This window comes from Rhodnius prolixus, unplaced genomic scaffold, assembly GCF_049639745.1.
Source record: "Rhodnius prolixus isolate KJV_2025 unplaced genomic scaffold, Rpr scaffold_5, whole genome shotgun sequence".
NCBI lineage: Eukaryota > Metazoa > Arthropoda > Insecta > Hemiptera > Reduviidae > Rhodnius > Rhodnius prolixus.
Window position 1 is genome coordinate 12,077,191 of NW_027411624.1, and position 12,760 is coordinate 12,089,950.

A 12,760-nucleotide genomic window follows, 5' to 3' on the forward strand; every position below is an offset into this window, starting at 1 on the left:
AGTTTGCTAGTCGCCTCTGTCCACGACACCTAATTTGGTAGTTAGACGTAAAGCCTGCCTGAAAAAATAGGCATTATTTTATTACTTGTTATCCTGAACTGTACCTAAGGAACCGGTTGCAGGAGGGGTTGGTATCGACTCCAAGAAGAAGGCAATCCATGAAAAATGCTTTCCTTGCTTTAGAGAGTCGTTCAAGGGAGTAGTATGGCTTGAAAGAAAATTTTACGCAGATGGGTTATGATTTGGTGCGATGGGTGACGTTCTCAAAGGAAATCCTGACAATGGAGGAGCCACTTATAACACAGGACTCCCAGGGAATCAGAAGGTCTCTCATGATAAGAGCTGGATTTGCTAATACTTAAGACGTTTCAAATGAAATATCCAAAGAACAGTTACAAAATGGTATAATAAACCCCAAGTATTTAGGTTCGGGAATCAAATCAGTTCCCTACCATCAGTTATATACATCAGGGACATGAAGTGTGAATGAGAGGAATCGATAAGTATCGAACAATCAAAAGCAAAATAGGACGCTGGCCTTCATTGGGTTAAGCAATCTAATTACAATATTTTTTTTTCTTTTTCTTTTTAATTAACAGTCACAAAGATTTATTATTATTATTTTTATTTTTAATTGCCATTATTATTCACGTACATTCCATACCACAGCTGGGAGCGTTTATACCTCTTTCATTCAGGGACGGATTCAGGACGACACGCGAACTAGTCTCCCCCATAGTTGCGCACTCCAATAGATGGATAGATAGTACAATTTTTTTTGTATTCACTTAAATCTTTTTATAAGAAGTTGAATACAAATTTTATTAAGCATTTTCTGACATGGAAAAGAAGTCGTCTGTCAAGGGGCTGTGAAACTCTGAAAACAATAACTTATTGAAACGTGCCAAAGAATTAGACAAAAAAAAATGACTGCCTCAGAATAAAAATATTTTTAGCAGTAATATGAAGTGAAATAAAGCCAAAAAAGCTGACTAAACAATACTGAAAAGAACCCTCCAAAAAATAACTCAATTCTGAATAACGAAAACTTTCATTTTGGGGTTAAAAATGGTCTTCCTTTGGTAAGGATTTATTCCGACAATTACCAAGAATGCTAGTGCAGTCAGCGTTATTTCCCTGTTCCTTCGATTAGGGAATCACGATCTAAACCTAGCGGTTATTCCAGTCACTTAGTAGGGAGGTGAACATAGTGAGATTGCATTACCGTTCTATTTTTGTGAATAAAATTGAATTCACCCGTATTGTGCAGGTTTTGTTTTTTAAGTACCTAAAGCAGTGGTTCCCAAACTTTTTTGACCCATGGGCCCCTTTTTATAGTCAAAACTTGCCCATGGACCTCCAAGTGAAAGAGCTACATAAATGCATAGTATAAAAATAACAAATTTAAAAAAAACATTTTGTGATGTTCATAACGGCTCTGAATCCAGGTTCTACCGAACAGGAAGACGGGAAAGCAGTAAACAACTTCTGTACAACAACCCATAATGCAGGATATAAGATTGGGATCTGTTTTTGTAACTAGAATTTGTGGTATCCTTGTTCAAACATTGGTTTAAGTTCCTCATTTGTGGATATTTCAATAAGCTGCTTCTGTATTAGTATGGATTCATCTGAGTTTGTCCACGCGCAAAAGGGTTCAACACCCATTCGGGAATATTCAAGTGAAGAATACTCGTATCTTCAAATCCTTGGTTCAGGTCTGTCGTTAAGTGTTCGACAGTGAGCAAGCAAATCTCTACTTTGCAATTTCGAAAGATTTGGAAACTGAGAACATTCTCCTCTTCCCAAGTTTGACTTTACAGAAAACGTTTTGCAACAAACACAGATACAACGCTTTTAGTTTTGATTAAATTTAATTGGTCACCTTGTTAGTTTCTAATTTCCATAATAATAAAAATGGATCAAAGTTTTATTATTTTATATTGAACCTCGCGCGTTGACGTTGTTCAGGGACCCCCAAATCAATTTGAATTTTCCACGGACCCCCTGAATGATACCGGGGACCCCTGGGGGTCCGTAGGGACCACTTTGGGAACCACTGACCTAAAGGGAACTTCTTTACTTAAACCATACACTCTGGTTAGACAGAGACTTCGATGGTGAAGAATGTACTCTTTGCAACTACGTATATCCACGATTTTTAAGCTCCGAGGGGAACCTTTTACTCAAACCACAGACACAAATTATACCATAGACTTCAATGATGCCTAAATATTATGTTTTTGATAATTGTCTAGATTATTCTTAAATAAAAATGTATTTATATTATTATATTTAAAAGAAAACATTATTGTAACAATAAATGAACAATAAAAGAACAATAAAATTTAGATAATGAGCTTCAATACTAAAATCATTGTAGTTCACAATCAAGAAATTTCAATAATTGCCAGTCACTTTTTTACAGGGTGTACACGGAGGAGTGGTCAAAACTTCAGGAGGTGATTCTGCAGCTCAAATGCAACAAAAAATATTCTATTAACTTTGGCCCGGTGCTCATTAGTGTCCAAGATATTTGCATTTTTAACCTTTCCGTCGATGTTCGCGTTTTCCACCATAAAAACGGTCGTAACTTTTCTATCCTTTATCCTACAACAAATCTGCTTATTCCACACGAAAGAGCATTAAAATTTCCTATAAATATGCTTAACCCCAGAGCCTCAAAACGCGTGAGAATCGGGACAAAGTGAATAGAATATTTTTTGTTGCATTTGAGCTGCTGAATCACATACCGAAGTTTCGACCTCTCCTCCGTGTACACCTTGTATGTAGGCATAATTAGTCCTAAGATTATGTGATCAAGGTGAAACCAGAAGAAATTTATTATTTTGATTAAGTTGTACGATCAGAGCGAACTAAATAAAGTATTAATTCAATTATTAGCGTACTAGATTTTCACGCGAAGGTCCCAGGTTCGAATCCAGGTGCTGGACAATAGATTTTCTCTTTCAGCTCCAGTGGAAGACAATGCAGCAGATCATTGAGAAAAAAAAGCCTCCAGGAATCAATGATTTCAAATGTTGACGCACCTTAAATTTAAAATAACAAAGAATAGAGTGAACTTCTTTTAACAAAACCAAAATGGCGTTCAAAATTTCATTTGTAACAATGGTTATTTCTTTCTTAACTAATAGTTAACTAGACTAGAATATCTATCTAGTATTTTCTATTTACTGGAAATCTAGCTTATACAACTAACCAAGGTCCGTGGTAGTACACAGTGGATGACCTTCGCGAATTAAACTTAAGTCGGTATGTAGGCCAAATGAGCAATTACATTACAAAACAATGAATAGTTATACGAGTTAAAATGGAGGAGAGAAAGTAAACTCTTTGCTGGAACTTTGCCCATTCAGGTCTGCTGGCATTGTCAGATCTCTAATCAACTAACATTAACTGTTTGTTTCTTACTTCTACTCCTTCTTCCTCTTTTATGTTTTGTCTACCGAAATTCTAGCACAATTTTATTAATTGGTATCTTGAACTTGATTGGTAGCCGAGCGGTTAGAGGCGAGACCAGTAAAGCTAAGATGTATTGTTGGTTTAGTGGGTTCGATTCCCGGTCTCTAGGCCTTAGATTTTATTTAATGGTTAATAAAAGAAAATTTACAGTAAAGTTTGTTTGCTAGTCGCCTCCGTCCACTACACCTAATTTGGTAGTTGGACGTTAAGCCCCGCCTGTAAAAAAGTAGGTACTTCTTGAACTTGATTTCCCGGGTTATGCCATAGGATGATGGCATAAAAATGCATCAAATCTCACTACCGCATCGCTCCAATGACAATGCTCACCAATAGTTACATTCACTAATTCTTGCAAATTTTTAGTCGCTTTTACAGCATGATTTCTGGCGATAGAAACTTTAAAGAAGCCACTTTTATTGGTTATTATTTATTATTTTTAAGAGTTAAAAGTGATTATTTAAAGTAGATTAACGAATTTCTCATATAAAGGAGAAATTATAAGAGTTATGTAAGATTATAAGTAATATTATTAAAATTATATTTAAGTTACAACATTCTCTCTAGACTTCTCGACAAACTATCTAAACTTTCATTGAACAATAAACGACTTATCCTACACCATGATACTCAAAACCTGACTGGACTTACGGAATGGAACTTTGGGGCTCAGCCAAAGCTTCCAATATCTACAGAATCCAATCTTTCCAGTCAAAAACACGCCGTCGAATCGCTAATTGCTCCTTACTTTGTTCCTAACACTACCTTGCACCGAGATTTCCTTGTTCCTTATGTTTCAGAAGCTGCAAGATCCCGTTACATTAAATTCCATACATCAATTACCTTTACATCCTAATCCCCTGTTATCTCAACTTACTACTCTACCAGAAAAGATACTCCAAGACGGCTGAAGCGCCGGCGGCCAGGCGATCTTCTAAATGAAGTAAGTGCCAGTGCACGATAGTTTCACCAATGGGAAAATTCTCCCCTCACGTTACTCATGTTTATATATGTAGCTATGTAGCATGTTGTATCAGCTTCACTTGTTGCAGCAAAATACTGCAGTTGTGAAAATAAAGTAAAAAAAAATAGTTACATCAAATTTTAATTAAGTTTCGCGACAACATCTAAGGTCATTGGCGCCCGGAGCTTTTTTCAGAGCCCTGCCGGCCTTCGGTCAAAGTGTAATTACGTTTTAAAGTATAATAACGAAATGACTATTAAATTCTAATCAATTTCGCCCTTGAAAATGTCATTAAGTGGAGTCTCCTCAACAGATATTACAAATTTTGACTTCAAATAAATGATGGAAATTGAGATCAAATACATTAAGAATAATCATCAAGATTGTAGACACGAGCGTGATAATAAAGTTTAGAAAGGTTCTCTGAACTTCATGACAATATTTTTGGCCACGTGCATTCCATTAGCCGAACTGTGTCACATACAAAGCGTGTGGGGAGCCCCATTTTTTGTGTTCTGTTTTTTAAGGCAATAATTTAGTATTATGTGGGAATTATTTCAGGGCATTTTCCCCCTGAAAATGCTTTCAACAAGGGCTGATGATAAATGAGGAAGGGGAAAAAACCTGTTTTAATTTATTCGTTTTTAACTACTGAGTTGCATTTAAAATCGGGTTCTTGAAACTGAGTTTCCATTTGAGTGAAACACGTGTTTGGGAGGAATTATTTACAGAAAAGTGCAAAATTGTGGTTTTTACAAAATTTTCGTTTTGGTTGTTTGAACAATTTATTTAAATATTTACTAAAGTCTTAAGAAATACTTCGTCATACCACAATTCTCAAATGAGCTCAAAATTAATCCTCAAAACTTTTCAGATTTTCTAAAAACACGGATTTTTGACAACACATTTAATTAGAAATAACACTGAATTTAATTAGGCGATAACATCGGAGAATTGAGAGAAACCTATAGTAGAAGGTACTTTAAAAGAAGAGGTTAAGGATTGTTCTCAATGTTTAAATTTGAAGGAGTAGATTCAATTGAATTAAATTATTCTAATTTAATTGAATGGTATATTTTTACATAGATTTCAGAATCATCTAGTAGATTAGAAGTTGTTTAATATAGCGCTAGTTTTGATTGACTTTCAAGTAACAGGTGATAATAGTCTGAGTTCTTGTCTATTCAGTCGGCTGTGGGGATTCCATGTGATTCACGTGTCCTCTATACGTAGTCCCGTAGACGGAAGTAAAATTCTATTTAGATATATTAGAAGGTAATGTAGCCCGACTTAGTGTAAAAGCTATTTTTTCGCTTTTTGACTCATTCATTTTATTATTCTCCACTTTTGGAAACAACTTTTTAAAAAGGTTAGATGGTTTTGGCGAGCACGGAAACGTTAGATTGAGAGAAGATGACAGTATCGTCAAGAATCCAGGATGCAAGTAGAGACGGATATGTCAGCTACACAAAAATGTGCTCGAGAGTTCCTGGTTCGCTCTCTTACGCAACACCTGATCAAAGGAATGGCAGAAATAAAGCCCTGATCGAGATAACGAACTTAAAATCAATTAATACTGTGTAGGAAGTCCTTATATTTCTACAACAATACCTGGTACTAAAACCCGATCAAAAGCCTTGGGTGCTCATCGAGAAAGAACACCCGCACACGAAACCGCTTTCGCTCAAGGGAGATTTAGGGAATTAAAGAATGAAATTTACCTGTATGTTTCAGCTAACTTCTCAACGGAATTCCAGCCACGTTTCAACACTGTTCAATGAAACCTGAAACAAAAAACATTTCATTAATAATTTGTCACTCACAAAGTTCTACTAAAACTAGCGAGGAAAAAATATCATGCTTTAATCTTTTATATGGTGGCTAGTTCGTGGCCAGCCTTAGAAACTTGTTTAGCATCATCTACAGGCCTCAATATTGGTCCTGCAGGTGATACTCTTAGAGAGGCAGCCATATATGGCATGGGTTTGACTTACCACCTTTTATAGCGCGGCTAGTCTGTGGACAGCCTTAGAAACTTGTTTAGCATCATCTGCAGGCAATCCATATTGGTCCTGCAGGTGATACTCCAAGAGAGGCAGCCATATATGGCATGGGTTTGACTTACTACCTTTTATAGCGCGGCTAGTCTGTGGCCAGCCTTAGAAACTTCCATCCATATTGATCCTGCATACTCCATCAGTGTCTTGGGTTTGACGTATTACCTTTTATATCAACAACTTGTTACTTGCGGTCGGTTTAGACTCTGTTCAGAGTAGCGGAAATAGTGCTCAGATCGCTGCCTTGTTTTTGTTAATAAGGGAAGTGGTTAGCTTAAAGGTAGGACAATGGACATGATGGAACACATTGGATTTTCAACCATCATCAGAGATTGCTTCAGAATTTTGTTGTGATTTCAATTATGTTTTTGTCATGCACTATACGAGTACACTGCTGTACTATCTAATTGGTGCCTGCATTTGAAGAGAGCAAGTTTATAGCATGATTTACATGATACAACACTCAAAACATGAGACAATCTTCAACAGAATCCATAAAATAACGTATAGACTAATTGATCACTAATTGAATCACAATCACAAATCTGTAAAGAAGAAAAAGAAAAAAAATAAATGAAACCAAAATGAGACGAGATGGTGCCAATGTAATTAGTAATTAAAGGACTCTCAAATAAGTTAATTGAGTAATGAGAAAAAAGGCTAATAATCAGAATTAAGGCTAATTGCCAAGATTGTTACGGCAAATTTGCATTGAATGGCGTACATAACCAAAGGAGATTAACTAAGATTACAGTTTGTGGAAATTACTTTCAACTGATAGAACTCTATAAAGCTTTTTCCTTTTTTAAAAATTTATTAGATTGGGGTTAAGATAAGTGCAATTAAGTTTTTTAATATTCATTAAAACTACGAGGGTCGTTTGAAAAGTCCGAGCAAAGTCAGAGAGATAGCACTACTGGCGCGTATCGAGGTTATGTTTAGTTAGTAGCATCTCTTGGAAGAACACACACCAAGTTTCAGCCAGATCGGTCTATTTCTTTGTGTTTGGCATTCGTTTGAATCGAGGAAGTCGAATGATTTTCAAAAAATGGACGAAAAAGAATTTCGTGTGTTGATTAAACACTACTTTATGAAAGGCAAAACGCCTCAGGAGACTAAAGAGAAGCTTGATAAACATTATGGTGACTCTGCACCTTCGATTAGAACAGTTTATAAGTGGTTTCAAAATTTTCGGAGTGGCCATATGGGCACAAGTGACGCTGAACGTTCTGGACGCCCTGTTGAGGTTACTACTCCAGAAATCATTGATAAAATCCATGATATGGTGATGGATGACAGAAGAGTGAAGGTGCGTGAGATTGCTAGTGCTGTGGGCATCTCGAATGAACGGGTACATAATATTTTGCATCAACATTTGGACATGACAAAGCTATCCGCAAGATGGGTGCCGCGATTGCTCACGCTTGACCAAAAACGAAATCGTGTGAAGTGTTGCAAGGACGGTTTGCAGCTGTTCCAGAAGAATCCGCAGGACTTTAAGCGTCGTTTCGTCACTGTGGATGAAACATGGATACATCACTACACTCCTGAGACCAAAGAACAATCTAAACAATGGGTTACCAAGGGGGATTCTGCTCTAAAAAAGGCGAACACCGTTCCTTCTGCCGGAAAGATTATGGGGACTGTCTTTTGGGATTCGCAAGGAATAATCCTCATCGACTATCTGGAAAAGGGTAAAACTATTACAGGTGCATATTATTCATCGTTATTGGACCGTTTGAAAACCGAGCTGCAAGAAAAACGCCCACGATTGGCCCACAAAAAAGTCCTTTTCCATCACGACAACGCACCAGCTCACACCTCAGCAGTTGTGGTCGCAAAATTAATGGAAATAGGGTTCTAACTCGTTTCACATCCCCCTATTCTCCAGACTTGGCTCCCTCGGACTACTATTTGTTCCCCAATATGAAGAAATGGCTGGCGGGAAAAAGATTTTATTCAAACGAGGAGGTGATTGAAGAAAAGAATGGCTATTTTTCAGACTTGGACAAATCCTATTATTCGGAAGGGATCAACAAACTAGAGCAGCGTTGGACGAAGTGTATAAGCCTAAAAGGAGACTATGTTGAAAAATAAAAAAGGTTTACCCCAAAAAATTAAGTAGTTTTTATTTTTGCACCGACTTTTCAAACGACCCACGTAGAATGCAGTGAAAACTCCGCTGATCTAATTACATGCTTAGTAAAATTTTAAAAAAAACTGAAACTTTGCTGGTAATAAGATTGATGTTAAATGAAAATACTCAGTTTTTCTTTTAACTGGATATGAATGCAACAAATATCAATTTGCAAACAAGAGATTTTTCCTCAAACGTTAAACACTGAGTTTTAGCAAGACTATTGGAGATCAAGCAAACCAGTTTGAATAAAAGATTCTCCAGTTGAGAATTGTAGCTTGCTATATTATGCGATTGAAATCCGGTTGCCAATTTAGTACCGGTAGAAATGACAAAGTAGTTGGAATAAAGAATGTAGTCAGGCTACTTTCAAACAGAGACCAAGACAAGAAGTAGAAAACATACTTTAAATATACAGAAAAAGAAAAACAAACCTTGCAAAATTTAATTAACATTTTAAAAAATATGTTAACTTATAACTTTTGTGGAATTTTGGTTCCATAATTGTTACATCCTACTGAGTACTGGAAAGGATCCCGCATGAATCCATTTTGAATGCCACACGAAGAGGAGCATGGATTTTTAACCATTCCATTTGGTATCTTTCATGCACATTTTATTTCATACGCTTTACTTACTTTTCACTTATTTATTTACCAAAACTATTAATCGCGATGAATAAACATCCAAATCAGGTGTCGCGTACGGAGGCGAAACATACTTCTCATAAGTTCTCATTTTAAGCATCAAAATAAGGGCTAGAAGCTACTCTACTGAATTTGAGTTTAATTATTCAATAGAGCACTGAGTCAATCAAAATGGCTTCTCTGGTATAAATTATTTATTATTCAATGGCCAAAAAATTTGTTTATCGTTTAATGGTGTTAATTTTAATTATTTGGGTATAAATACAAAAAAGCTAAGGACTGAACGAAGTGCTTTATACACTTAAATTTAAGATATTTCAAAAAATGGAGTTAATCGATTTGTGCTGTGAACGGCTCAAATATTATAAAAGGAGTTAGTTAATCGATTTGTGCTGTGAACGGTTCAAATATTATAAAAGAAGTTTTCTGTTTAGGCGATGAGAAGAATAATTCTCAAAATTTATTTTTAGTAAAAATACTGAAAATAAAATCTATTAAGGCGCCACGGTAGCCGAGCGGGTTAACGCCTCTTAAGACCTGCAAAGCTAACATGCATTGTGGTACTGGGTTCGATTCCCGGAGTCCTAGGCCTTGGATTTTATTTAATGGTTAAATGAGAAATAGTAAAGTACGTTTGCTATTCGTCTCCGTCCACGACGGAATAAAATAAATGGTAGTTGGACGTTAAGCCCCGCCTGACAAAATAGGCGATTACTTTATTTTTTTAAAATCTATTATACGAGGGTCGTTTGAAAAGTCCGTGCAAAAATAAAAACTACTTAATTTTTTGGGGTAAACCTTTTTTATTTTTCAACATAGTCTCCTTTTAGGCTTATACACTTCGTCCAACGCTGCTCTAGTTTGTTGATCCCTTCCGAATAATAGGATTTGTCCAAGTCTGAAAAATAGCCATTCGTTTCTGCAATCACCTCCTCGTTTGAATAAAATCTTTTTCCCGCCAGCCATTTCTTCATATTGGGGAACAAATAGTAGTCCGAGGGAGCCAAGTCTGGAGAATAGGGGGGATGTGAAACGAGTTGGAACCCTATTTCCATTAATTTTGCGACCACAACTGCTGAGGTGTGAGCTGGTGCGTTGTCGTGATGGAAAAGGACTTTTTTTTGGGCCAATCGTGGGCGTTTTTCTTGCAGCTCGGTTTTCAAACGGTCCAATAACGATGAATAATATGCACCTGTAATAGTTTTACCCTTTTCCAGATAGTCGATGAGGATTATTCCTTGCGAATCCCAAAAGACAGTCGCCATAATCTTTCCGGCCGAAGGAACGGTCTTCGCCTTTTTTGGCGTAGATTCCCCCTTGGTAACCCATTGTTTAGATTGTTCTTTGGTCTCAGGAGTGTAGTGATGTATCCATGTTTCATCCACAGTGACGAAACGACGCTTAAAGTCCTGCGGATTCTTCTGGAACAGCTGCAAACCGTCCTTGCAACACTTCACACGATTTCGTTTTTGGTCAAGCGTGAGCAATCGCGGCACCCATCTTGCGGATAGCTTTGTCATGTCCAAATGTTGATGCAAAATATTACGTACCCGTTCATTCGAGATGCCCACAGCACTAGCAATCTCTCGTACCTTCACTCTTCTGTCATCCATCACCATGTCATGGATTTTATCAATGATTTCTGGAGTAGTAACCTCAACAGGGCGTCCAGAACGTTCAGCGTAACTTGTGCCCAAATGGCCACTCCGAAAATTTTGAAACCACTTATAAACTGTTCTAATCGAAGGTGCAGAGTCACCATAATGTTTATCAAGCTTCTCTTTAGTCTCCTCAGGCGTTTTGCCTTTCATAAAGTAGTGTTTAATCAACACACGAAATTCTTTTTCGTCCATTTTTTGAAAATCACTCGACTTCCTCGATTCAAACGAATGCCAAACACAAAGAAATAGACCGATCTGGCTGAAACTTGGTGTGTGTTCTTCCATGAGATGCTACTAACTAAACATAACCTCGATACGCGCCAGTGGTGCTATCTCTCTGACTTTGCACGGACTTTTCAAACGACCCTCGTACAGATATTTTTCAAATATGGAACATTATAAATACTTTTAAACATCGAGATCATGTTTAAAGGATTACTCGAATATGATTTGTACGCAAGTCAGATAAATATTTTTGCAGTAAAAATAATGTACTTCTACCATTTAGTAACTCTAATCATGTTCATTCGAGCGGCAAAATATACAGGCACTCCAATGCTATAAAAAATAAAATGAACTAGTTGTGAAGGAACCAAAACTAAAGGTTATAAAACAATAAAAAAAGAAGAAAAAAAGATTGCTCTGATTGGTATTGATGATGATTAATTTGCAATGATTATTAGAGCTGAAACTCTTTTATACAATCATCATACTTGTAAAACACTAGCCTTAGAAAAGGACAGCAATTCAGCTAGACTTCCTTTATTTAGTTTCTCCTAATTTTACAAGATATTGATCAGTGAACGGTATTATCTTATGATTCTACTCAAGATACCTGAATAATGGACCCTTCAAAGGAAATAGTACAGTTATAATGATTAAAAACTGATTTATCACTTATAAGAACAGCCTAGAGCTCTATCTATATGCCCCGGGGATTTTAGGATTATGTGAACAAAGAGTTTATCCCAGTTTCCGGAGGTATCTGGTTATTTTCTTTCGACAAACTATTTGGCCCCATTAGAATGGGACATTTGTTGCAGAAGTGCTCAATCTGGGCTCTACAGATCACATCATTGCTTATTATCACATAATTGTAGCAGTAGAATGATGTAAAGTCGTCCTATTCCCCCCGAGAGAAACCTATATTTGTGGGATTAGCAGGCATTCCTGAAGGTTCTATCCTAGGTTCTATGCACGTCATCTTGGAGAATGGACACCAACAGACTTACTATTGCTACCGATAGACTAACCAAAATACTGCACTAAATAGAAAATCAAAATAAACCATGAGAAGACTAAAGCCGCCATATCCTTTACTAAACGCAGACCGTTTCTTAACCATTCAATTTGGACATTAAAGTACTCCGATCCCGTGGTCTAAACACGTTAAGTACCTAGGCTTAACACTGGACAACAGACTAACTTTCACTACACACGTTCAGGACAAAAGTAAACTCAGACAAACTAGACTACAAGACTATTTTTTCCTCTACTCTCACGTGACTCCAAAATGACTGTGGACCAACAAACTCCTCCTTTGCAAAGTGATCATTTCGGCCGATGTTATTCCTATGCCTGCTCCACCTGGAGCCTTGACTCATGGACAACATAGAACAAATTTCGTCAGACTTGCGATTGTCTCTCATTGTTCCCGTACACTCCTCTAGCCAAAATCAACCTAATCCACTCTTCCGCGGTCATAGCCTCCTACAGATCCTTCTATTCCCTACAGAAGCCAAAAGACTGAAGCAAACCCTTCTCTAACTTTCTACACTAGCTGCAGGTTTTTCCTTCCTTTTTCCCTGCATTCT

The 12,760-nt window shown here is 37.0% G+C and overlaps 1 protein-coding gene across 5 annotated transcripts in view; it reads right to left on the bottom strand.

The window, feature by feature from the left end:
• Window positions 1–12,760, bottom strand: part of Oatp30B (Organic anion transporting polypeptide 30B) — a 235,110-nt gene that overhangs the window by 98,600 nt on the left and 123,750 nt on the right. For 4 of the 5 annotated variants that reach the window (XM_074135386.1, XM_074135385.1, XM_074135391.1 and 1 more), the window contains exon 3: window positions 6,166–6,228. The gene's annotated coding sequence lies outside the window, so the exon portion shown is untranslated. Of the gene's footprint in view, window positions 1–4,270; window positions 4,281–6,165; window positions 6,229–12,760 lie in introns of those variants that run through there. The other variant, XM_074135387.1, reaches the window with a different exon arrangement.